Here is a 26,344-nt window from a genome sequence, read left to right as displayed (position 1 = left end):
CGACCATCAATGAGTCCAATCGCAGATATCCAGTTTACTGCATCGTATACCGATCCTTTAGTTGCAGACATTTCCGTAGTTTGATGCCAATTCCTCTTCCATATGAGGTCTCCTTGTCACAAGACGACCTATAAACGATTGACTATCTATATAAAATCGTGAGCGCTCCTTGAGACCGTTAACGCCACAATTAATTTATATACCTGCATAATTATGAGCTTTCCACAGTTTGGTGATTTTCTTGTTAAATAGATGACTTTCTCCTTCATTTGCTGCAACAACATAAAGAAGCTCTGCCAAACACAAATATGGCTGATGTCACCGGGAGAATCAGCCGGTTCCTGAGTAGACCCCCTTCTATTACCGCAACCCTTGTCTTATTGTCTACTCTCTTAGCTCTTCATGACGTCCGCCTTCATGCTGTACCATTGGGATCGATGTTGTCTTGGAAATATTACCGACGCCAACAAGAAGCGGAGAGAAGAAGACGAGGTGGATGCCTCCGCTCAATGCCGGGAGATAACTACATTACAAGTGAACTGCCCATCGTGCCTTTTTAATGTATAATCATGTAGCAGATCATGTATTCATTTGTATTATTAAATAAAGACTAACATACTTGTACACCCAGTAGAGCATATGGAATGCACAAAGGATCATGGGTTCCCATAATCCCTTGCTCCCTCTTGGAAAGCTTGCAACTCAATCCCTAAGCAATCAGTGTTGTGTGCCATTACAAATGGGATGGTTAATAGGCTTGCATCCATTATCATTAGTGCATCTCAGCACGCAGGTACACGATGGGTCCTGCCAGAACGTTTGCTCCAGCTCACTGAGCCAAGGGCCATGCTCCATTGCAAATGAGGATGGAGAACACCTGCTCCAGGGTTTTTCAGCAGACCGGCGTCATCCTTCACATCTCATGCAACACTTGTTCTGTCAGAATGCAATGCTGGCACGGGCCAAAACAGTGGTTTGCCAGCCGTCCAGCTAAACATTATAGACTTCCCTATGGTCTTCTGCCCGAGTTCAGCTTTGAATATTTTGAAGCAGACCTTTTTAAAAATTTAGCATTTTCGATATTAGGAATTCAGTCATTATGTTGAAAGTTAAAAAGAAGAAGAAGATTTTGCCGGCTTCTCCTAAACTTTTTTTTTTGTGCTCGGCAATTTGAGTGTTAATCCGGACAACGTAAAATATCGAAAAGTATAAATAAATGGAATTGTAAGTAAATATAAAATATCCCCTGGTTGACGTTATACGGGTCAATTTTTTTCCAAAATTTCCATGGATGCCTTCGGTGGGGCGCTTGTAATTATGTCTATTCTCGTCTGTGTCGTGCCACCTGGGTCCAGACGAATAAACATCAATCAATGCGATACCACACGAGGAGGATGTAAATGTCCGCTCAGCATTCCTCTCCTCCACATTCTTTCACAAATGATTTTGGCTTGGTGCAGTAGATTGGCAGAACATCAGATGGATGATATTGTGCGCTCTGTTTTCTAAAACAAACAATATTGGTGAACACTGGAAAAACCCCGAGACCCCACAAGACCCAAAAAAATCTACTTATTGAGAATTGTGCTAAGGAGGGAAATAGTTCCAGAATGTTGATGATCTTGACTTGAGTCATTTCCATGGATGAGGTGCGTGAATCACAGAGGTAGGAAGGAAATAAAAATCTCCTATTATAATGAGCGTTTTCATATAACCTTTAGTCCATGGGAACTACCGGTACAACTAGTCCTCCAAGTGATCTGCAATAATTCAACTCCCATGTGGAAGTGCTGCAGGAAAGTAGGACACTTGATACCTAATAGACAATAGAGTTTATATGTTACATTTTTTTTAGAAATAATTTAAATTTAAATTTTAATTAAAGCATCTCACTTTTACTACTTTATCATGTCATATTAAATAAAAAAACAGTGTATCCAGCCATTTTCACAGTGGCCACCGGGCTGAGTAATAGGTTGTCTGTTGCCTAATTCTACAGGAGATTTCTGTGCAGTAAACATCTCATTTACATCCGGGAAAACACTGATCGCATTACAGCTCCATAGAAAACACTGTTGTTATATCACAGCTGACAATGATGTCACAAGTTATATATTCACTCTACCTGTACAATGACCTCTAAATAGATACCACTGACCCATCATTACATCACTACTGACAATAGATGATGTCACAGCTTATCCCCTCCCCCTCCTGTACAATGACCTCTATATAGATAACACTGACCCATCATTACATCACTACTGACAATAGATGATGTCACAGCTTATCTCCTCCCCCTCCCTGTACAATGACCTCTATATAGATAACACTGACCCATCATTACATCACTACTGACAATAGATGATGTCACAGCTTATCCCCTCCCCCTCCCTGTACAATGACCTCTATATAGATAGCACTGACCCATTATTACATCACTACTGACAATAGATGATGTCACAGCTTTTTTCCCTTCCCCCTCTCTGTACAATGACCTCTATATAGATAGCACTGACCCATTATTACATCACTACTGATAATAGATGATGTCACAGCTTATCTCCTCCCCCTCCCTGTACAATGACCTCTATATAGATAACACTGACCCATCATTACATCACTACTGACAATAGATGATGTCACAGCTTATCTCCTCCTCCTCCTGTACAATGACCTCTATATAGATAACACTGACCCATCATTACATCACTACTGATAATAGATGATGTCACAGCTTATCTCCTCCCCCTCCCTGTACAATGACCTCTATATAGATAACACTGACCCATCATTACATCACTACTGACAATAGATGATGTCACAGCTTATCTCCTCCCCCTCCCTGTACAATGACCTCTATATAGATAAAACTGACCCATCATTACATCACTACTGACAATAGATGATGTCACAGCTTATCCCCTCCCCCTCCCTGTACAATGACCTCTATATAGATAACACTGACGCATCATTACATCACTACAGACAATAGATGATGTCACAGCTTATCTCCTCCCCCTCCCGGTACAATGACCTCTATATAGCTAACACTGACCCATCATTACATCACTACTGACAATGGATGATGTCACAGCATATCTTTTCCTCCCTGTACAATGACCTCTATATAGATAACACTGACCCATCATTACATCACTACTGACAATAGATGATGTCACAGCTTATCTCCTCCCCCTCCCTGTACAATGACCTCTATATAGATAACACTGACCCATCATTACATCACTACTGACAATAGATGATGTCACAGCTTATCTCCTCCCCCTCCCTGTACAATGGCCTCTATATAGATAACACTGACCCATCATTACATCACTACTGACAATAGATGATGTCACAGCTTATCCCCTCCCTGTACAATGACCTCTATATAGATAACACTGACCCATCATTACATCACTACTGACAATAGATGATGTCACAGCTTATCCCCTCCCCCTCCATGTACAATGACCTCTATATAGATAACACTGACCCATCATTACATCACTACTGACAATAGATGATGTCACAGCTTATCTCCTCCTCCTCCTCCCTGTACAATGACCTCTATATAGATAACACTGACCCATCATTACATCACTACTGACAATAGATGATGTCACAGCTTATCTCATCCCCCTCCCTGTACAATGACCTCTATATAGATAACACTGACCCATCATTACATCACTACTGACAATAGATGATGTCACAGCTTATATCCTCCCCCTCCCTGTGCAATGACCTTTATATAGATTACACTGACCCATCATTACATCACTACTGACAATAGATGATGTCACAGCTTATCTCCTCCCCCTCCCTGTACAATGGCCTCTATATAGATAACACTGACCCATCATTGCATCACTACTGACAATAGATGATGTCACAGCTTATCTCCTCCTCCTTCCTGTACAATGACCTCTATATAGATAACACTGACCCATCATTACATCACTACTGACAATAGATGATGTCACAGCTTATCTCCTCCTCCTCCTCCCTGTACAATGACCTCTATATAGATAACACTGACCCATCATTACATCACTACTGACAATAGATGATGTCACAGTTTATCTCCTCCTCCCTGTACAATGACCTCTGAATAGATAACACTGACCCATCATTACATCACTACTGACAATAGATGATGTCACAGCATATCTCCTCCCCCTCCCTGTACAATGACCTCTATATAGATAACACTGACCAAACTCCATAGACCTCTATGAGTCTTCTCTAGGCCATTACTAACCGTGGTCATGAGACTGCTCTAAAACATACTAGTTACTGTTTTTATAGCTTAGGATAATAGTCACTTCCATGACCATGCCAAAAAAAACCCCAAAATTGACAACCTGTTAACTTTTAAAAGATACATTTTTTCTATTTTTTTTTATTTGTATTTTCCGATCTCAGGTTTTTTTAAGGTTCACATTCCCTTAGGGGAAAAATATCCCGGGTGTCCGGAATCTGTAAAATAATTCCAGACACAGTTTTGTATTCACTCTTTGGATGTGTAACGTGTGGAGTTGGATAGAACACAAACGTTTCCCATAAAAAGATAATGGAGGTAATTTACTAAGGGCCCGAATCGCATTATTACGGGGGGTTACCCAAATTTTTTCGTTTTGCACCGATTTTCCCTGAATTGCCCAGGTTTTTGGCGCACGCGATCGGATTGTGGCGCATCGGCGCCAGCATGCACGCAACGGGAATCGTAGCTTGTGAACTTCAGTGCACTCCGATGGAATTCAGCGCAGCAGCGACACCTGGTGGACATCGGGGGAATGGACCGGGTAAGTAAATCTGCCCTTATCTGTCTATCTACAAGAAAAAAGTTCCAGCAGCACAACAGTAACCCCAAAAATGTCTGTTTGGTGGGTGTATACTGGAAAGGGCCAGGGCACAGGTCATCCCCAAATAAAGTCCAAGAACCAGCAGCACAAACTGCAGGTGAACTTTTATCCCATCATCTGAGCAACTTTTTGAGCCTTTCTCCAGTTGACTTTTTTCATCCCAGCCCTGGTGTGCTGCTGTTACTTGGACTTTATCTATCTATTTATCCATGTATCTTTCTATAAACTTGCCCAGTAAAAATGTTTTTCATTTATTTATTGAGCGTTTGCCCCACATTGTTGTGCGCCGTTGAGCGAGAAGGCAGTAACAAGCCGGCTGACTACACAGGTGGACATAACTCCTCAAGGATCCTCTCAAAAAAGCCTCTGTTCTACAATGAGCCACGGGGAGTCACATCTGTAAAATTATACAGGAAGCTTTCCTCAACAACTGATTCACCCTGACAGTTTTACTGGAGTATATGAAAATTAGTATTAAAGATGTGATATGTCGGCTCCTTTCCAAGAATTCCAATCTGGTTTCAATAAAATGGAAATACTGATTAGAACTGAAGATACCTCCCGGTTTTGCCTTTGGCTATTATGTGTTCATTCGTGAAATGACTGAATTCTGCAACTTCTTTTAATATTCACCTTTTTTTTAGTTTATCTTCCATCCTGGACACAGTGGAATGATTAAAATAGCACTGCCAACCCATTGCCGAATTTCTTTTAATTTGAAACATCCTCGCCCGGTGAAGAAAAATGAGCGCAGCTCCGAAGCCCATCCTTTCTTTTCATTCCATTTCCCGAGTACATACCTAGAGTGGAATATTAATTTAAGAAAGGTTGTATTATGTCTAGAGAAGATTTCCGAAAGAAGACGGATCACTGTTTACGGAGATTTTTTCTTTGTTCTTAGTTTGGTCTCCATTACATTGGGGGTTGTAGAGGACGATTAAATATTGAGGATGAACCAAATTCAAGATGAAGGCATGTTGACTGATTGTACTTCATTTACCCTTTTTTTATTTTAAAGTTTATAAAACTTTTCGGCACACTATTTTATCTTTCAGTTACCACCCATACGCTCATACGCAGGACTGATTGGAGATATTGGGGCTTATTTACTAAGGGTTGCGGATCGCACTTTTGTTGGACTTTCCGACGTTTTCGGGTTTTGCGCGGCTGTGACAGGTATTTCACAGGGGATTGTGTCGCACGCGATGGGATTTTGGCGCAGCTGCGCTGCTTTCATGCGCAATTTCATGACAATCCGACGGATTTGTACTGAGACGGAATTTAACTTTCAAATTGTGTTGCAAGACAATGCACTTACATGCACCAGGAAGGAGAAGGTTAAAATCCGGGGACCTGAGCAGGATATCGGACACACTGGGGCTCATTTACTAAGGGTCCAAATGCGGCACTTTTGTCGGGTTTCCCGAATATTTCCAATTTGCGGCGAATTGCCCCGGGATTTTGGCGCACGTGATCAGATTGTGGCGCATCGGCACCGACTTTCACGTGACAGAAATCGGGGGGACGTGGCCGTCGGACAACCGGACAGATTCGGAAAAAACACGGAATTTAAAAAGCGATTTATGTCGCAAGATCAAGCACTCACATGCACCAGGAAGAAGAATGTGGAGAGGATTATAATGGTCAGATACCGGAACTGATATCTCAGCAACCGTGGGGTCTAAAAATAAAATGCTGACCCCATGACTTAAATTTAACATCCCCATTTATGCAGAGATTAAGTCAGAAGTAGGGATTTTCCATGTTTTTGTCAGTGATCTTCCATGTGCCGATCACCAGGGGTTTGACTTTGGTACTTTGGGCAGAACATGCCACAGTGGCCACTGCTGGTGAAATTAAGTATTACAGCACAACAAGTGACTCTTTGGGGCACATTTACTTACCTGGTCCAGTCACGATCCGGTGGTGCATTTTCCGACGTGGATTCGGGTCTGCCGGGATTCACTAAGATCGTGCGCCCGATATCCAGCAGGTGTTGCTGCTGCGCCGAGGTCCGCCGGAGTTCACCTTGTTCTTCCTAGTGCTTGCTCTTGCGACACAATCGTTTTTTAAATTTCCACGGTTTTTCCAAATCCGTCGGGTTGTCCGACGCCCACGCCCCCGATTTCTGTCGCCTGAAAGCCTGGGCCATTGCACCACAATCCGATCACGTGCGCCAATAACCCGGGGCAATTCGACGGAAAACGCAAATATTCGGGAAACCCAATGAAAGTGCCGCGTTCTGACCCTTAGTAAATGAGCACCTCTGACTGGCTGAAAGATGTTTAAAAAATATTTATCAAGATGTGTCCACTCTGCAAATCTTCACATTTCTGACAATACAAATTTGTCACATTCTAATGGAAACAAATACAACATAAGTCGCCCCTACCTTGGGATAACGCAAGCCATAAATAGGTAAATAAGGGCAGATTTTCCATGTTCTTACACTGATTTGTATTATATTTAAAGTTCTGAATCAGAAAAATAAAAATAATCCACAATTTTTGTGCAGGACCAACTCGCTTCGGGATCTCAGGAGTTAATGCTACATTTTCCAGGATGTATATGAACTTCTCAAAAAGGAAGACTGATGACTCTAAGTGGAAGAAAGTGGTACAAGGTTATGTCAGGTTTATTATACTGACAATATTTCATATTAAGTACTTCTGAGCTGCAATCCGGGGCTTCATACTCCAGAATTGGAAGAGAAGAATTTTCCATCTCTTTAAAACTGATCTCCCTTCTCATCTCTTCCCTTCTCCTTCTAGGTTTGTGTCCTTTACAATGCAAAGTAAGCGTCCCACGCACGGCGCTCTCCGCTGCCATATTAATAACATCTCAAGGTCGTACGGATGTCCTTGAAGGCCTTTTTTTGAACTCAGCTAACCCAGATATCAGCCCAGAAGCGGGAGGTTTGCAGCTGTAAAGGCTTCTGTTTTATTGACCATCGATTACCCTTGGAATCTGTAAAGGCCTAAAACGTCAATACTCCTTCTCCCGATGTGGCCGGATCACAGCCATGATCCCTTTGTACATAAAATAGCTGCTTATATCTGCTATTAAAAGCCCAAATGATACAAGTCTTTAGATATTAATCTTTCCCTATGGTCTCAGCTGATTTTTGATGAAATCTTTGCTTCCTGCCTTGGATGAGGAGCATGTTCATCCATGCGGAGGTCAAGGACTACAGATAGCATTGTGCAATAATAACATGGAGAGGTTCCCCTGTAGCACCTGAATCATCTTCTTCCTTTGAGGAAAGGTTTCTAAAAAAAAAAGTTGGAGGGTTTTTGTGGCCATTCATCCGGCAGTGTGGTCAAATGCAGACGCTAGATGAGAAGGTCCACCTCCATTGTGGTTGTGTTGTCTGGGGTCCAGGTGGGGGCCACACATCATTTCCCCCGGAGCCTTGCTTCATGCACTGTGGGGACAGTTATGATAAGTGTTGAGCAGACTTTTGGGTTTGGGTCCCATAGACCAGACACCAAGCTTCATTAGCAGTTTGGGTCCAGGTTCTGGTCCGAAGGATTAGAGGCCAACAGCATTAAAATGCCACAGCACTAGCACGTCGGCGCTGCAAGGCACTACAGTTTTTGGGAGGACCGTTGCTCTTTCAACAACTTTTAAACCGTTAACACTTGGGACTGGGGTCAACGCTGGTGGGGGTTAGAATTTTAAAAATCTCTTAGGGTCCGGGTCCATTGTCCAAATTGTCTTAATATGCTAAAGCTCTAATATTACTTGAACTAAGACCCCTCCATAGGACTGACATTAGACATTCCAAAACCACACCTTTCTCCAGTGCTATTGGTAGGTCATGTACACTTAGGGACCTAGGGTTACTTTTAGTCAGGCTACTTTCCTGGGCCACGACCTGACTTTATACAAATACTGGACATTTTGACATACGCAGGTTAATGGTCTTCTGACGGGGAAAGAGGCAAATCTGGCAGCCTGTACATCATAAATCACAGTGGAAAGAGTAGGGTCAAGGATTTATGATACATAAACTACCACAAATTAATGGAGAGAAAAATGTTGTGAGAGGGGCCTGTGGATCCTCCTGACTCATGTTTCTGGTCACAATTGTGACTGATTTTCCACTAGTCCAGGATAAAAAAAAATCATGTCAGCTGTCTAAAAACAGAAGGTCTGCTTAATTCATGTAAAGGAAGTGTATCAGTTTGCAGTTTGTTAGGTACTGGCCCTGGAGACCTATGTAATCATACTTTTGAGTGTGTTGTTAGTAGCGGCAAAACTATGAGAAATGCATTTATATTCCAGGATTGTAACTGGACTGTGGTGCACTCCTGTGTGAAATCTCACATCACAGCCCATCTCCTCTTTTATGAGTATGGGCTTTTGTAGGCTTCTGCTTAGATATTACAGTAGAGGGAAAGAACTGGGGAAGAGTTTAAATCCAGTTCACAGTAGTCTGAGGAAACTCCTTGAGTGCTCCAAGTGCAGCTACAATCCAGGATATGAATGGATTTTTTTTTCACAGTCCTGCTGCTACTAACAACACACAGAAAGATATGATTACACAGATCTTCAGCGCCAGCACCGAACAATGGGGCTCATTCACTAAGGGTCTGAATGCCGCACTTTCAACGGCTTTCCCGAATATTTCCGTTTTGCGGCGAATTGCCCCTGGATTTTGGCGCACGCAATTAGATTGTGGCACATCGGCACCGGCTTTCACCTGGCAGAAATGGGGGGGGGGCGTGGCAGCGGGACAACCCGACAGATTCGGAAAACCCGCGGAATTTAAAAACCGATTTGTGTCGCAAGATCAAGCACTCACATGCACCAGGAAGAAGAAGGTGAACTCCGGCGGACGTCGGCGCAGCAGCGACACCTGCTGGATATCGGGCGCACGATCTTAGTGAATCCCGGCAGACCCGAATCCTCGGCGGACAATGTGCCGCGGGATCGTGACTAGACCGGGTAAGTAAATGTGCCCCATTGTCTGCAGCTTTCTATGGTCACTCCAGTGCTTAGAACATAAATCTTTGTGGTGTGGGGGGCGCTATTACAGAAAAAAGTCTACCTAATATTGGACAACCCCTTTAAGTAAAAATAAAGCATTTTGTGATTTTGCACTTATCTTCTTTCTTATCTTGGGCTCATCCACAGTAAACATGGCTACTAAGTCAGAAAACACATCAGCCGGGTTCATTACGTTTAAACATCTTTCCGAATGTGCGGTAAAATAAAGGCAGATGCCATTTTAAAATCTTATTATTATCAGGGGCCGTCTCCTCCGGCAGCACCTGCTAGGGGCCAATCTGCTGCGGAGGAGACGCTACTATTTTTATCATTTTTATTATTGCGTTCATGACAATTTAAGGTGCTTTTCCTTTGTCTCCAGGATCTCTCCTTGTGCATCCAGAGCGGCACAGACAGTAGGTGCGCCCGGTGCACCGTCCATTGATATTGTGAAGGGGTCGCGGGTTCACCTGTGATATTTGCTTGACAGCTTCGCCGCACACATCAGGCTCAGCCAAATGCTCCGCCATTAATTTATGATTTAAAGTAATTAACTTTTGCTGATTAAAGTAATTATTTCAAGTGCATTGCACTCAAGCCCAAATGATGCACGCAGCCCCCTCTCCAGTCTGAGATAGCAGCATGCCAAGTGCTTAAAAGCTGCACCAGGGAGCTCGCTGAGGCTTCTGCCAGTCTAACAGATATGCCATGTTTATGGCTGACTTGTACTAACTGCTCATTTTAATGCCGAACGCTGGCAGAACATTGACACAGTGTGAAACCTTCATCCGGTAAACAAGACAAGCTTCAAATCGGTGACATCGATGACAGTGAGAACAGTTTCAATGAATCTTGCCTCCAGCCTTCCAGAGGTAATATGTTTTGACTGCAATATATTCTGTCCCTATTTAACTGCTACAAAACATACAATTGTATCCCAGCCTTTAAGGTATGGCCCCCCCCCCCCACACAATCTTTTTTATTTTCATACTCGGAAATTCAAAAATAAGAATATTTGTTTTAGTCCTTAGGCAAAGTGCATTCAACTCCGATTCTATTACCGAGCATTTATATTAAAGGTTTGGCCAATGTTCTGAATTTTTGAAGAAAACTGACGTCCCTAAAGGGGTGCTCTGGCTACATAGACGGTTCCGGTTGCGGATGCTTCTGATCCTGTTGAAGCGGAAGTGACGAGGTTGTGCATATTGTGCATATGAAGATGCCCCGATCATTGGCCCCAGTGGTCAAGTCTGAATTAACTCCACATGAATCATTGGCTCAACTGTCACTTGTAGGTGATGTCATCATTCCATGTACGTGATGTCATCATTCCATGTACGTGATGTCATCATTCCTTGTGAGACCAGACTGGAGCACAAGAGGCTGAAGAACTTTCGGGATGGTGGAATACCTCAAAAGAAACAACATCTGTTTCTCTCTACTTTTATGCTTCAGAGTTTATTTAAACAAACCCTATAAATTTAATACAAATTTATTTCTGAAAAAGGGACAGAATTCAAAAGAGTAAAAAGGAGATACCTAATAATAATAATAATAATAATAATAATAATAATGTACTGTAGATAGTAATTAAAAAGCAATTCCATCAAAGAGTCCATCAAGTCCAACCTATAAGCATTAAACAGATGTTTTTCTCTCCAGAAAGGCATCCAGGCCCCTCCTGAACATGGAAATAGAGTCCGCCATGACAACCTCCTGCGGCAGAGAGTTCCACAGTCTCACTGCTCTTACAGTAAAGAATCCCCATCTATGGTGATGGTAGAACCTCCTCTCCTCTAGGTGTAGAGGATGCCCCTGTCTATGGTGATGGTAGAACCTCCTCTCCTCTAGGTGTAGACAGGGCCGCATCTGCCATGAGGCGAGATGAAAATCTCGCTTCAGGCGGCAGAATGCGGGTCCCTGTAAAGGGCGGCGAAATTCGCCGCTCTAAAGTGGGCGATTCGGGCGTCCATTAACGCCCGAATCGCCCACCAGCTAAATAAATCGCGCCTGTCTCTTTAAGACACAGGCGCGATTTATATGCGGAGCGACGCAGCGCCTTTCCGGCAGCTGCGTCGCTCCGTTCTAAGCAGTGACACAGGCGCCATGACGTCATGGCGCGGCGCCTGTGTCACTGTGCGGAGCCGCGTCTCACAGGAGAGCCGCGTGAACACCGGAGCCGCGCCGAGGGAGCAGCTGCCTGCAGGTGAGTATGATTTTTATTATTTTTCATGTATTTAATTAATTGTGGCTAATAATTAATACTGCGGGGGGGGGGGGGCTATATATATCATATGGGGACAGAATTATTTTAAACTGGGGGGGGGGGGATCATGGAATGCTATTTTATTTGGGGCTATAACTATTTCTTTATTACTGGGGGGGATGCAATATATATTTATATTATTTGGGGCTATACTGTAATTATTTTATACTGGGGGGAATGCTATATATATATTATTTGGGGCTATGATTGTTTAATACTAGGGGGATGCTATAGATATTATATGGGGCCAGAATTATTTTATACTAGGGGTGGGGGTGGGGGTGGGGGTTCTGTATATTTTATTTGGGGATTTGGAGCTATAATTATTTTATACTGGGGGGGATGCTATAGATATTATTTGGGGCTATAATTATTTTATACGGGGGGGGATGCTATAGATATTATTTGGGGCTATACTTATTTTATACTGGGGGGATGCTATAGATATTATTTGGGGCTATAATTATTTTATACTGGGGGGGATGCTATAGATATTATTTGGGGCTATACTTATTTTATACTGGGGGGATGCTATAGATATTATTTGGGGCTATAATTATTTTATACTGGGGGGGGATGCTATAGATATTATTTGGGGCTATAATTATTTTATACTGGGGGGGATTCAGTATATATTATATGGGGCCAGAATCATTTTATACTGGGGGGTGCTGTATATATTATATATCACTATATCACTAAGCTGGGGGGATGTATATGGGATACAGTATATTACTAAGCTGGGGGGATGTATATGGGATACAGTATATTACTAAGCTGGGGGGATGTATATGGGATACAGTATATTACTATGCTGGGGGGGGGCTGTATATTGGGTACAGTATATTACTTAGCTGCAGGGGCTGTATATGGGATACAGTATATTATATGTATATAGATTTTATCCCTATATAATGAAGGGATGTGTTATATGTGGGGTAGCGTGCGGTCAGTTGTGTTGTGAGGGGTATATATTATTTAGGAGCGCAGTGTTGTTTTCCAGGAGACTTCATACTGTGACTGTGGTATTTTTAGGGGCGCCGGATGGAGATGCTGCACGGAGCTGAAGATATCCGGCCATGAATTCAGCAGTGATACGTCATGGATTGGAGAACCCGGAATAAAGTCCTCCTGATGGAAGAGATTGTCATCTATAAGGTACTAGATGCCACTAATGTCTCTCAGATCCTGTAGTCAGTCACACAGTGTCAGGGAGCTGCCTGTAGGGTTGTTAATTGTTAGTAAAGTTTTCAGCATTTACTTAACAGGGAGCGGGGGGGGGGGGGGGCAGCATTTTAATATTCGCCTCAGGCAGCAAATATGCTAGAATCGGCCCTGGGTGTAGAGGATGCCCCCTGTCTATGGTGATGGTAGAACCTCCTCTCCTCTAGGTGTAGAGGATGCCCCCTGTCTATAGTGATGGAAGAACCTCCACTCCACTAGGTGTAGAGGATGCCCCCTGTCTATGGTGATGGTAGAACCTCCTCTCCTCTAGGTGTAGATGATGCCCCCTGTCTATGGTGATGGTAGAACCTCCTCTCCTCTAGGTGTAGAGGATGTCCCCTGTCTATGGTGATGGTAGAACCTCCTCTCCTCTAGGTGTAGATGATGCCCCCTGTCTATGGTGATGGTAGTACCTACTCTCCTCTAGGTGTAGAGGATGCCCCCAGTCGATAGTGATGGCAGAACCGCCTCTCCTCTAGGTGTAGAGGATGCCCCTGTCTATGGTGATGGTAGAACCGCCTCTCCTCTAGGTGTAGAGGATGTCCCCTGTCTATGGTGATGGTAGAACCTCCTGTCCTCTAGACGCAGAGGATGTCCCCTGTCTATAGTGATGGCAGAACCGGCTCTCCTCTAGGTGTAGAGGATGCCCCTGTCTATGGTGATGGTAGAACCTCCTCTCCTCTAGGTGTAGAGGATGCCCCCTGTCTATGGTGATGGTAGAACCTCCTCTCCTCTAGGTGTAGAGGATGCCCCCTGTCTATGGTGATGGTAGAACCTCCTCTCCTCTAGGTGTAGAGGATGCCCCTATCTATGGTGATGGCAGATCCTCCTCTCCTCTAGGTGTAGAGGATTTCCCCTGTCTATGTTGATGGTAGAACCACATCTCCTCTACGTGTAGAGTATGCCCCCTGTCTATGGTGATGGTAGAACCTCCTCTCCTCTAGGTATAGAGGATGCCCCCTGTCTATGGTGATGGTAGAGCCTCCTCTTCTCTAGGTGTAGAGGATGCCCCCTGTCTATGGTGATGGTAGAACCTCCTCTCCTCTAGGTGTAGAGGATGCCCCCTGTCTATGGTGATGGTAGAACCTCCTCTCCTCTAGGTGTAGAGGATGCCCCCTGTCTATGGTGATGGTAGAACCTCCTCTCCTCTAGGTGTAGAGGATGCCTCCTGTCTATGGTGATGGTAGAACCTCCCCTCCTCTAGGTGTAGAGGATGTCCCCTATCTATGATGATAGTAGAACCACCTCTTCTCTAGGTGTAGAGGATGCCCCCTGTCTATGGTGATGGTAGAACCTCCTCTCCTCTAGGTGTAGGGGATGTCCCATGTCTATGGTGATGGTAGAACCTCCTTTCCTCTCGGTGTACAGGATGTCTTCTGTCTATGGTGATGGTAGAACCTCCTCTCCTCTAGGTGTAGAGGATGCCCCCTGTCTATGGTGATGGTAGAACCTCCTCTCCTCTAGGTGTAGAGGACGCCCCTGTCTATGGTGATGGTAGAAACTCCTCTCCTCCAAGTGTAGAGGATGCCCCCTGTCTATGGTGATGGTAGAACCTCCTCTCCTCTAGGTGAAGAGGAAGCCCCCTGTCTAGGGTGATGGTAGAACCTCCTCTCCTCTAGGTGTAGAGGATGCCCCCTGTCTATGGTGATGGTAGAACCTCCTCTCCTCTAGGTGTAGAGGCTCCCCCTCTCTATAGTGATGGGAGAACCTCCTCTTCTCTAAGTGTAGAGGATGCCCCCTGTCTATGGTTATAGTAGAACCTCCTCTCCTCTAGGTGTAGAGGATGCCCCCTGTCTATGTTGATGGTAGAACCTCCTCTCCACTACTTGTAAAGGATGCCCCCTGTCTATGGTGATGGTAGAACCACATCTCCTCTAGGTGTATAGTATGCCCCCTGTCTATGGTGATGGTAGAACTGCCTCTCTTCTAGGTGTAGAGGATGCCCCCTGTCTATGGTGATGGTAGAACCTCCTCTCCTCTAGGTTTAGAGGATGCCCCCTGTCTATGGTGATGGTAGATCCTCCTCTCCTCTAGGTGTAGGGGATGTCCCCTGTCTATGGTGATGGTAGAACCTCCTCTCCTCTAGGTGTAGGGGATGTCCCGTGTCTATGGTGATGGTAGAACCTCCTCTCCTCTCGGTGTACAGGATGTCTTCTGTCTATGGTGATGGTAGAACCTCCTCTCCTCTAGGTGTAGAGGATGCCCCCTGTCTATGGTGATGGTAGAACCTCCTCTCCTCTAGGTGTAGAGGACGCCCCTGTCTATGGTGATGGTAGAAACTCCTCTCCTCCAAGTGTAGAGGATGCCCCCTGTCTATGGTGATGGTAGAACCTCCTCTCCTCTAGGTGAAGAGGAAGCCCCCTGTCTACGGTGATGGTAGAACCTCCTCTCCTCTAGGTGTAGAGGATGCCCCCTGTCTATGGTGATGGTAGAACCTCCTCTCCTCTAGGTGTAGAGGCTCCCCCTGTCTATAGTGATGGGAGAACCTCCTCTTCTCTAAGTGTAGAGGATGCCCCCTGTCTATGGTTATAGTAGAACCTCCTCTCCTCTAGGTGTAGAGGATGCCCCCTGTCTATGTTGATGGTAGAACCTCCTCTCCACTAGGTGTAAAGGATGCCCCCTGTCTATGGTGATGGTAGAACCACATCTCCTCTAGGTGTATAGTATGCCCCCTGTCTATGGTGATGGTAGAACTGCCTCTCTTCTAGGTGTAGAGGATGCCCCCTGTCTATGGTGATGGTAGAACCTCCTCTCCTCTAGGTTTAGAGGATGCCCCCTGTCTATGGTGATGGTAGATCCTCCTCTCCTCTAGGTGTAGAGGATGCCCCCTGTCTATGGTGATGGTAGAACCTCCTCTCCTCTAGGAGGAGAGGATGCCCCCTGTCTATAGTGATGGCAGAACCTCCTCTTCTCTAAGTGTAGAGGATGCCCCCTGTCTATGGTTATGGTAGAACCTCCTCTCCTCTAGGTGTAGAGGATGCCCCCTGTCTATGGTGATGGTAGAACCTCCTCTCCTCTAGGTGTAAAGGATTCCTCCTGTCTATGGTGATAGTAGAACCACATCTCCTCTAGGTGTAGAGTATGCCCCCTGTCTATGGTGATGGTAGAACTCCCTCTCTTCTAGGTATAGAGGATGCCCCTTGTTTATGGTGATGGTAGAACCTCCTCTCCTCTAGGTGTAGAGGATGCCCCCTGTCTATAGTGATGGTAGAGCCTCCTCTTCTCTAGGTGTAGAGGATGCCCCCTGTCTATGGTGATGGTAGAACCTCCTCTCCTCTAGGTGTAGAGGATGCCCCCTGTCTATGGTGATGGTAGAACCTCCTCTCCTCTAGGTGGAGAGGATGCCCCCTGTCTATAGTGATGGCAGAACCTCCTCTTCTCTAAGTGTAGAGGATGCCCCCTGTCTATGGTTATGGTAGAACCTTCTCTAGGTGTAGAGGATGCCCCCTGTCTATGGTGATGGTAGAACCTCCTCTCCTCTAGGTGTAAAGGATTCCTCCTGTCTATGGTGATGGTAGAACCACATCTCCTCTAGGTGTAGAGTATGCCCCCTGTCCATGGTGATGGTAGAACTGCCTCTCTTCTAGGTATAGAGGATGCCCCCTGTTTATGGTGATGGTAGAACCTCCTCTCCTCTAGGTGTAGAGGATGCCCCCTGTCTATAGTGATGGTAGAGCCTCCTCTTCTCTAGGTGTAGAGGATGCCCCCTGTCTATGGTGATGGTAGAACCTCCTCTCCTCTAGGTGTAGAGGATGCCCCCTGTCTATGGTGATGGTAGAACCACCTCTCCTCTAGGTGTAGAGGATGCCCCCTGTCTATGGTGATGGTAGAACCTCCTCTCCTCTAGGTGTAGAGGATGCCCCCTGTCTATGTTGATGGTAGATCCTCCTCTCCTCTAGGTGTAGAGGGTGCCCCCTGTCTATGGTGATGGTAGAACCACCTCTCCTCTAGGTGTAGAGGATGCCTCCTGTCTATGGTGATGGTAGAGCCTCCTCTCCTCTAGATGTAGAGGATGCCCCCTGTCTATGGTGATGCTAGAACCTCCTCTCCTCTAGGTGTAGAGGATGCCCCCTGTCTATGGTGATGGCAGATCCTCCTCTGCTCTAGGTGTAGAGGATCCCCCCTGTCTATGGTGATGGTAGAACCGCATCTCCTCTAGGTGTAGAGGATGCCCCTGTCTATGGTGATGGTAGAACCACATCTCCTCTAGGTGTAGAGTATGCCCCCTGTCTATGGTGATGGTAGAACTGCCTCTCCTCTAGGTATAGAGGATGCCCCCTGTCTATGGTGATGGTAGAGCCTCCTCTTCTCTAGGTGTAGAGGATGCCCCCTGTCTATGGTGATGGTAGAACCTCCTCTCCTCTAGGTGTAGAGGATGCCCCCTGTCTATGGTGATGGTAGAACCTCCTCTCCTCTAGGTGTAGAGGATGCCTCCTGTCTATGTTGATGGTAGAATCACCTCTCCTCTAGGTGTAGAGGATGCCCCCTGTCTATGGTGATTTTAGAACCTCCTCTTCTCTAGGGGTAGAGCTTCCTCTCCTCTAGGTGTAGAGGATGCCCCCTGTCTATGGTGATGGTAGAACCTCCTCTCCTCTAGGTGTAGAGGATGCCCCCTGTCTATGGTGATGGTAGAACCTCCTCCACTCTAGGTGTAGAGGATGCCCCCTGTCTATGGTGATGGTAGAACCCCCTCTCCTCTAGGTGTAGAGGATACCTCCTATCTATGGTGATGTTAGAACCTCATCTCCTAAAGGCATAGAGGATGACCCCTGTCTATTATGATGGTAGAACCAACCTCCTCTAGGTGTAAAGGATGTCCCCTGTCTATGGTGATGGTAGAACCTCCTCTCCTCTAGGTGTGGAGGATGCCCCTTGTCTATGGTGATGGTAGAACCACCTCTCCTCTAGGTGTAGAGGATGCCCCCTGTCTATGGTGATGGTAGAACCTCCTCTCCTCTAGGTGTAGAGGATGCCCCCTGTCTATGGTGATGGTAGAACCTCCTCTCCTCTAGGTGTAGAGGATGCCCCCTGTCTATGGTGATGGTAGAACCTCCTCTCCTCTAGGTGTAGAGGATGCCCCCTGTCTATGGTGATGGTAGAACCTCCTCTCCTCTAGGTGTAGAGGATGTCCCCTGTCTATGGTGATGGTAGAACCTCCTCTCCTATAGGTGTAGAGGATGTCCCCTGTCTATGGTGATGGTAGAACCTCCCTTCCTCTAGACATAGAGGATGCCCCCTTGTCCTGGTCACAGGCCTAGGTATAAAAAGATATTTGGAGAGATCCTTGTACTGCACATTCAGGTATTTGTACGTTTTAATAAGGTCTCCCCTCAGCCCTCACTTTTCTAAATTCAATAACCCCAAGTTTTCTAATCTGTCATTGTATTCTATTCCCCCCACCATTCCCATAATAATCCTGGTTGCCCTCCTCTGCTCCCGTTTCAGTCCTACTTTGGCCTTTTTCTACTTTACAAAGTATCAAAGTAGTAGTATCATAGTAAATAAAGTTGAATAAAAGGTAGTTCTTCATAGTTCCATCAACTACGAATCCTACAGTGTTGATCCAGAGGAAGGAAGAACATATCTATAAGGCTGAAGCCAATTCTCAAGAAATGCATCCAGGTCCCTCTTGTAGGGTAGGAGGTTATATACTCCTCATTCTAATCCCTTTAAGGGTTTCACAATTAATTCTTAGGTTACATCCCCCAAAATAGCCTCTATGGTCAAGGCAGCAATTTTAGTCGGTGCATTGGTTAGACTGGGCAAGGTTGGGTTTGGGTCGATAGATTAGAAAGGATCAAGATGGGCAACAGATAAGAAAATGTGATCAAGGATTTAACACAGGAGCAGAGACACCTGTGCAGATTTAGGAACCTTTTGCCAAAGCAAAAAGGACTCTTGAAATGGGTCTTTGTCATTGGCTACAAGTGACAAGTTGCCAGATTTTGCGCCTTCTTTTCTCTTCCATAGATACTTTTAATCTAAAATTAAGCACCAAGGATTTTTTGTTGTTTCACAGATTTCGTCATTGACATACCGGCAAATCTATAGTGTAAGTAAAGAAAATGAATTGAAAATATGTAGCTTTCATTTTTAACAGTGGATGTGTATTATACCGTGAACCAATATGATAAACCAATACTCCCAGAATAAACACCTCTCCGTAGACCATAGCCCCTAGAAATTTTCTAAGCACCTTAATCTTTCTATGTCCAATGGGGCCCACATCGTGTCCCTTTGAAGTTTTCCTGCAATGCCCCCTGGCTGCCTATAAGTTCTGCTGCTTTGATTGAAGAGCGTGTAAGTGCGGATAGCTTAGGAATCTCAGAAGATGAAAAAAGGTTCTGCTATAGGAATCGTCTCTGGACACTTAGGACGAGGTTTGATTCTGGGCATCTTTCTATGACATTTTAGTAGCGTGATCTTCAGATGAGATAATTCATGCCCTGGGTATGATCCACAAACTGTTACACACCCTTCAAGGTCTCATCATTCTTTCTTTCCTGGATTTCCAGAACTTAATAGGCACAATTATATCAGAGGGTTTGTATGATAAGAAGATCCTATTTGGGTTAGTAAGAAGATGATTTGGATACAAAGTTACAAGATACAACGAGAGAGAGAGACAATCTAAAGATAACTGTTGGAAACACAAGATTGTTGATGCGCAATGTTTTAGAGATTTCAGCAATGAACCCAGAAATACCTGAGCTCTGTTGGTCTTGAGTTGTCAGTATTATGATAGTAAGACCTGATCATTTCGACAACTTTTTTGTTATCAGAGCTCCTTCCAGAAAGCCGGGATTGCTTCTTCTGTATTTAGTAAGGGAAATGGAGAAACAGGTAAGTGATTAAAGCAGACCCAAGCCCTCATGGTCTAGAGCAGTGGTGGCGAACCTATGGCACGCGTGCCAGAGGTGGCACTCAGAGTCCTCTTTATGGGCACCCTTGCCATCACCCCAGGGCAGAGTTTGCCAGACAGGACTCAAGGCGTCTTGCAGTCCCAGGCAGCCCAGGACCCTAGAAGGAAGCTACAATGATAATCCAAACTCCTTCTCCTTCTTTTTACTGTATTGGTGTCCTCGGGTGCCAATGCAATTTAAACCTGTGAAAAAGCAGGGAGTAATAAGTTACTGCTAAAATTGTCGCATTGGCACTTTGAGAAAAATAGGTAGGTTTTGGTTGTAGTTTGGGCACTCGGTGTCTAAAAGGTTTGCCATGACTGGTCTAGAGATACCACACATATCAAACTAGTCAATAATTGTATTCAAAATAGTATAACAAGCGCAACAAACAATGGGTGCTGAATCCCGAAGTCAACAAACTGACTCGATTTTGGAGGTTATCTAAGCAATCCCCTGGTTTTCATGTGAGGATCTAGACTTAGCTGCAAGAAATTATGTGGCCGCGTCCTCTTGGAGAATTCCGGTATTAGTGGAAGCCAACCAAGTGGGGCAGGGAGAGCTATTTTGGGGGCAATGAGGGCACAGGGAAAAATGGCAAATGAACAAGAAGACAAAGCACTGGGCAGGAAATACGTATCAAGACAAGTTACAGAGATCTAAAAACAGAAGAAAGCCAGGACAAACAAAAGCAGTACCGAGCCCGGTCACAGGGAAACCAGAGGCAGGTAATAAAACACATATCAGAATAACTGACACAAAAGTAAAGTCTGATATTCAGGCACAAATCAAAGCAAAAAACAAGTTCCTAGACAGTAACTAGTGATAGGACCTTTGTCCAGGCAGATTTATAGAGCCCAAAGGAGAAGGACAACATTGGTTAGGACAACAAGAGACAAGAGCATAAAGTGGCGTCCAGAGGGACGACATGGACTCCAGTAACGGGGGTCCTGTTACCCAAAACTAGATAAATTTTACATTAATCTTATACATCTAAAGGACAAGAACTTAAAGATGACAACGTCTTTCCTTCCTCTTGCGTAATAAGGTTATTAGGGAAACGAGAAAAATTAATAGTACTTTTATGGACCCCCGTTTCTACAGCGTAGCCCTCCTGCCACAACGTCACAAGACCCCTAACACATTAAGCCCTTCTGGAGGTTCAAGAGGTCCATGCCATGGGAAGGAGGAACAGAAGACATGTAAGATTTTAATCTTTTGTCCTGCTCTGGTCTACGAGGGGTTTTCCTGCATCACGGGCAGATCCCTTTAAGCCCTGGAAATGTCTAAGAACATGATTTTTTATCCATTTTAAAAGTTTTTTTTCCCCACCAATTTAGATTCTGGTCCTGACTAGTGGAGAGTTGTTAATGTAATGGCCCTGTTAATCAGAGGCAGATCCAGCCGGCATAGTGTGTGATCTCATTAATATACAACGTGATACATGGAAAGAGAATTGAGCCCAGAGGAGACAATATGGAGACATTGCAATGGTTTTACTACTTCCAGCCGGCTACTCAAATCTGCAAATAGGAATCTTTAATAAAAACCCTCAGTAGACCCCGGCATGGTAAGCACCAGCACATGACTCTGTCACTTGGGGGTGCTACGCTGATTGACACGAACCCGGTTTAATTGACTGTTCACTGTATGCAAAGCACTTCATCTTTCTATACATTCAGTTAACACTTTCACTTGCATCTTCCGTAGCATCCAAAAGAAAGTATAATCTGGATTTTACCAAAACTCCGCAGAAGAGGTGTACAAAGAAGATAGGTAGTCCTAAATTCAAAATGGCTGCCCAAGATTTCTAGTAAAATGTCTCCACACCACCGTCGAAGACAATGTAATTCACCACTAACATGCTCCACATTCAAAAAGCTTTATTAACAGTAGATCACTCTCAGATTACAGAAGATCACTAAGGTTTCAGATTATAGAAGATCACTAAGGTGTCATATTACAGAAGATCACTGAGGTGTCAGATTACGGATGATCACTGAGGTGTCAGATTACAGAAAATCACTGAGGTGTCAGATTACGGAAGATCACTGAGGTGTCAGATTACGGAAGATCACTGAGGTGTCAGATTACGGAAGATCACTGAGGTGTCAGATTACAGAACATCACTGAGGTGTCAGATTACAGAAGATCACTGAGATGTCAGATTACAGAAGATCACTGAGGTGTCAGATTACAGAAGATCACTGAGGTGTCAGATTACAGAAAATCACTGAGGTGTCAGTTTACAGAAGATCACTGAGGTGGCAGATTACGGAAGATCACTGAGGTGTCAGATTACAGAAAATCACTGAGGTGGCAGATTACAGAAGATCATTAAGGTGTCAGATTATAGAAGATCACTGAGTAGTCAGATTACAGAACATCACTGAGGTGTCAGATTACGGAAGATCACTGAGATGTCAGATTACAGAAAATCACTGAGGTGTCAGATTACAGAAGATCATTAAGGTGTCAGATATAGAAGATCACTGAGTAGTCAGATTACAGAAGATCATTAAGGTGTCAGATTATAGAAGATCACTGAGGTGTCAGATTACAGAAAATCACTGAGGTGTCAGATTACAGAAGATCACTGAGGTGTCAGATTACGGAAGATCACTGAGGTGTCAGATTACAGAAAATCACTGAGGTGGCAGATTACAGAAGATCATTAAGGTGTCAGATTATAGAAGATCACTGAGTAGTCAGATTACAGAACATCACTGAGTAGTCAGATTACAGAACATCACTGAGGTGTCAGATTACAGAACATCACTGAGGTGTCAGATTACAGAACATCACTGAGGTGTCAGATTACAGAAAATCACTGAGGTGTCAGATTACAGAAGATCACTGAGGTGTCAGATTACGGAAGATCACTGAGGTGTCAGATTACAGAAAATCACTGAGGTGTCAGATTACAGAAGATCATTAAGGTGTCAGATTATAGAAGATCACTGAGTAGTCAGATTACAGAACATCACTGAGGTGTCAGATTACAGAACATCACTGAGGTGTCAGATTACAGAACATCACTGAGGTGTCAGATTACAGAACATCATGGAGGTCACTGATCGTGAACTTCAGTGAACTCCGACAGACTTCAGCGCAGCAGCGACACCTGGTGGACATCGGGCGCACTACCTTAGTGAATCCCCTCTGAGAACGTGCCGCTGGATCGCGACAGGACCGGGTACGCAAATCTGCCCCAGTATATCATCAGTTTCCACTTTGATTTATTAAAAGTCCAGTGGCCAGAGAGAACATTCTAGTTTGTTGTAATCTGACACCTATTAAATATATGGATAAAAATCACAACAAATTCCTAGTTTATAGATTTGGACCAAAAAAATCGGTCATTTCCTGTCCATGATTGTAGGGGCCGCCATCATTGTTACAGTCTAGTGAATACACCCAAGAATTTCCCAAAAAACATGTTTAATATAAAGACTCAACATTATTATTTTTTATTATTATTATTTTTTATTATTAATATTTTTTATTATTTTTTATTATTATTATTTTTTTTTATTATTTTTTTTTATTATTATTTTTATTATTATTATATTTATACATAGTGATAAAAACTTATAATACCATTTTTTAATGTATTCACCATATTATTCTGATTAACTGTTGTATTACTAAAATGTCTGTGCTCCCCTGTCTAGAAGGGACGGACAATTCTGTTCATCCTGTGCCTCCTGCTTCATGAATACAATATAATAGAACTAAGTCAATACCCTGGGCCTTGACTTTGCCCAATCGATACTCAGGGTCTATGAAAAGCTGAATAACATCCCCATGTAGAGTGTAGGATTCGCCGAGGTCCTGCCTTCTACCCCGTGCTGGAATAATTACCGTCTTCCCAGCTCCGTAATTATTCGGCATAAGAATTTTTCTTCTTTTTGCTCGGGCGAGGAAATTCTCAGCCTCATATAATGAATGAGTCCCATTTTCGTGGCGGTCATGGCCTCCAGTCTCTGAAAAAGAAGCGATATTAGAGGTAATTTGTAGTCGGCCAGGTTTTGTTCCCCTCTAAAATATTATCAATGAGCTTGTCAAGCCGCACCTTAACCTTCTCCGCTCGTTTCATCTGTTCTCCTTTCAGATGTCTGTCCTCGTACACTTAGCCCCAAATGACTAGCAACAGGATGTCATACACCTGTTTTGCTTAAGGCTGGGACTCGGAGCCCTGTGCGATATTGTGTACGCATTGGCTCGCTTGCTGCTTTGCTCGACGTATATGTCAGGATGTCAGATGATAGTTGTTGTATCTGCAGCTGTTGCATAAGAACAGTGCCAGGGGCACAACTTTCCTGCAGCGAGCTTTAATTTGCTCTGCCCTCCCTGAAGAGATCCCTCACTTCACCTTGCTGAATGTGCTGGAGCAATGGAAGGAGTGGAGAAATGTTTATCACAGACAACCTTCACAGGAGGAGGGGGGAGAGCGCCGGCTAAAAATGGGAAACGCCGCGCAGGTAGAGAGCGGACAATGTATTCGGAATTCTGGAAAGAATAGAAGCCGACGCTGGGATTGTGCAAATAATAGACCGAGAGGGATTTACGGGGAAGTCGTCTGATATTATATTTAGATAATGGGGGAGGACGGAGATTTGTTCGATGAATAAGTGGGAACCTAACGAGATATTTAGGAGATATAGGGGTCGGGGTTCCCAACTGGATGACAATCAGAACGGCTGTAACTGGATGGCCAAAGGCAAAGACCGGCTCATCACATTCCTTAAAGGGGCCGGACTAATAATGCAATGCAGTCATGTATGTAAGGTCAGCTCACCGCTCTGTAGCATGCAGGTTGGTCGGTGCTCAGTGGCGTAAATAGAAGCTGATGGGCCCCAGTGCAAAGTCTGTGCCGGGTCCCCGACTATAATGTATGGTTTATAGTAATAGTCTTCTCATATGGGAAAGTGACACCATAAGGGCCCCCTAAACCTCTTGGGCCCAGGTGTGACCGCAACCTCTGCCCCCCCTCAAGTTATGCCCCTGTCCATGCTTTAAATCCCTCCTGGACTGGAGACAAACCACGCTCAGATTTCAAGATTATTGCGATCCAGCAAACAGAACAGTCCAAACCCGATTTTTTCAAAGACAAAACTTCATGTTTTTATTTCAGGACCACAGTCACATATTTCCAATTCTTACACGTAACAGGTTAAAAAAATGTAAATCAGCAACGCGTTTCAAACGCACTATGCGTCCTTCCTCGTGGCTGTGTTACAAATAGTCAGACATACATTTTAGAAGGGCTGTTAGGTGTTTTCCTAATTGTAACACCTGTTTGGGAACAACTTTTTTTGAGGCTGTTACATGTAAGAATTGGAAATATGTGACTATGGTCCTGAAATCAAAGCATGAAGTTTTGTCTTTGGAAAAATCGGGTTTGGAGTGTTCTGTTTGTGGGTTCGCAATAATCTTGAAAGCTTAATCATAAGAAACCAATGTATGCGGGGAGATGGGACAGGGATGATAATGGCAACAGCTTTCCGTGCCACGTCACAGTAGTCACAATGGGGCACATTTACTAAGGGTCCGCAGGTTTCCCAACTATTTCCGACTTGCGCCGCATTTCGGCTTTTGGCACAATCGCGTCGACTTTCATGCGATACAAATCAGGGGGCGTGGCCGTCGGACAACTCAACTGATTCGGACTAAGCGCGGTATTTAAGAGTTCATCCTGCAAGGACAGGATCAATTGAGGAACCTGTGATATAAATAGGTATCACCTGTCGATCGAACATGAAGTTGGCCAGACTCACCCTTCTCAGTGCTCCACGCGTGAATGTCAATTCTGACGTAGTTTTGCCCGGCAGCAGCACTGCCCACCAGATACATCAAGAGACCTAACAAGGGTGGACGTGGCTGCTATCATACGCAGGAGCACCGGCCACCAGATACATCAAGAGGCCTAACAAGGGGCGATGTAGCCGCTATTGTACATAGGAGCACCGGCCACCAGATAGATAAAGAGGCCTAACAAGGTGGGACGTGGCCGCTATCATACGCAGGAGCACCGGCCACCAGATACATCAAGAGGCCTAACAAGGGGGGACGTGGCCGCTATCATA

The sequence above is a fragment of the Engystomops pustulosus genome, chromosome 11 (genome assembly GCF_040894005.1).
Source record: "Engystomops pustulosus chromosome 11, aEngPut4.maternal, whole genome shotgun sequence".
Taxonomy (NCBI): Eukaryota; Metazoa; Chordata; class Amphibia; order Anura; family Leptodactylidae; genus Engystomops; species Engystomops pustulosus.
The sequence above is the reverse complement of the archived record's forward strand: the minus strand, read 5'-3'. Positions refer to the sequence as shown.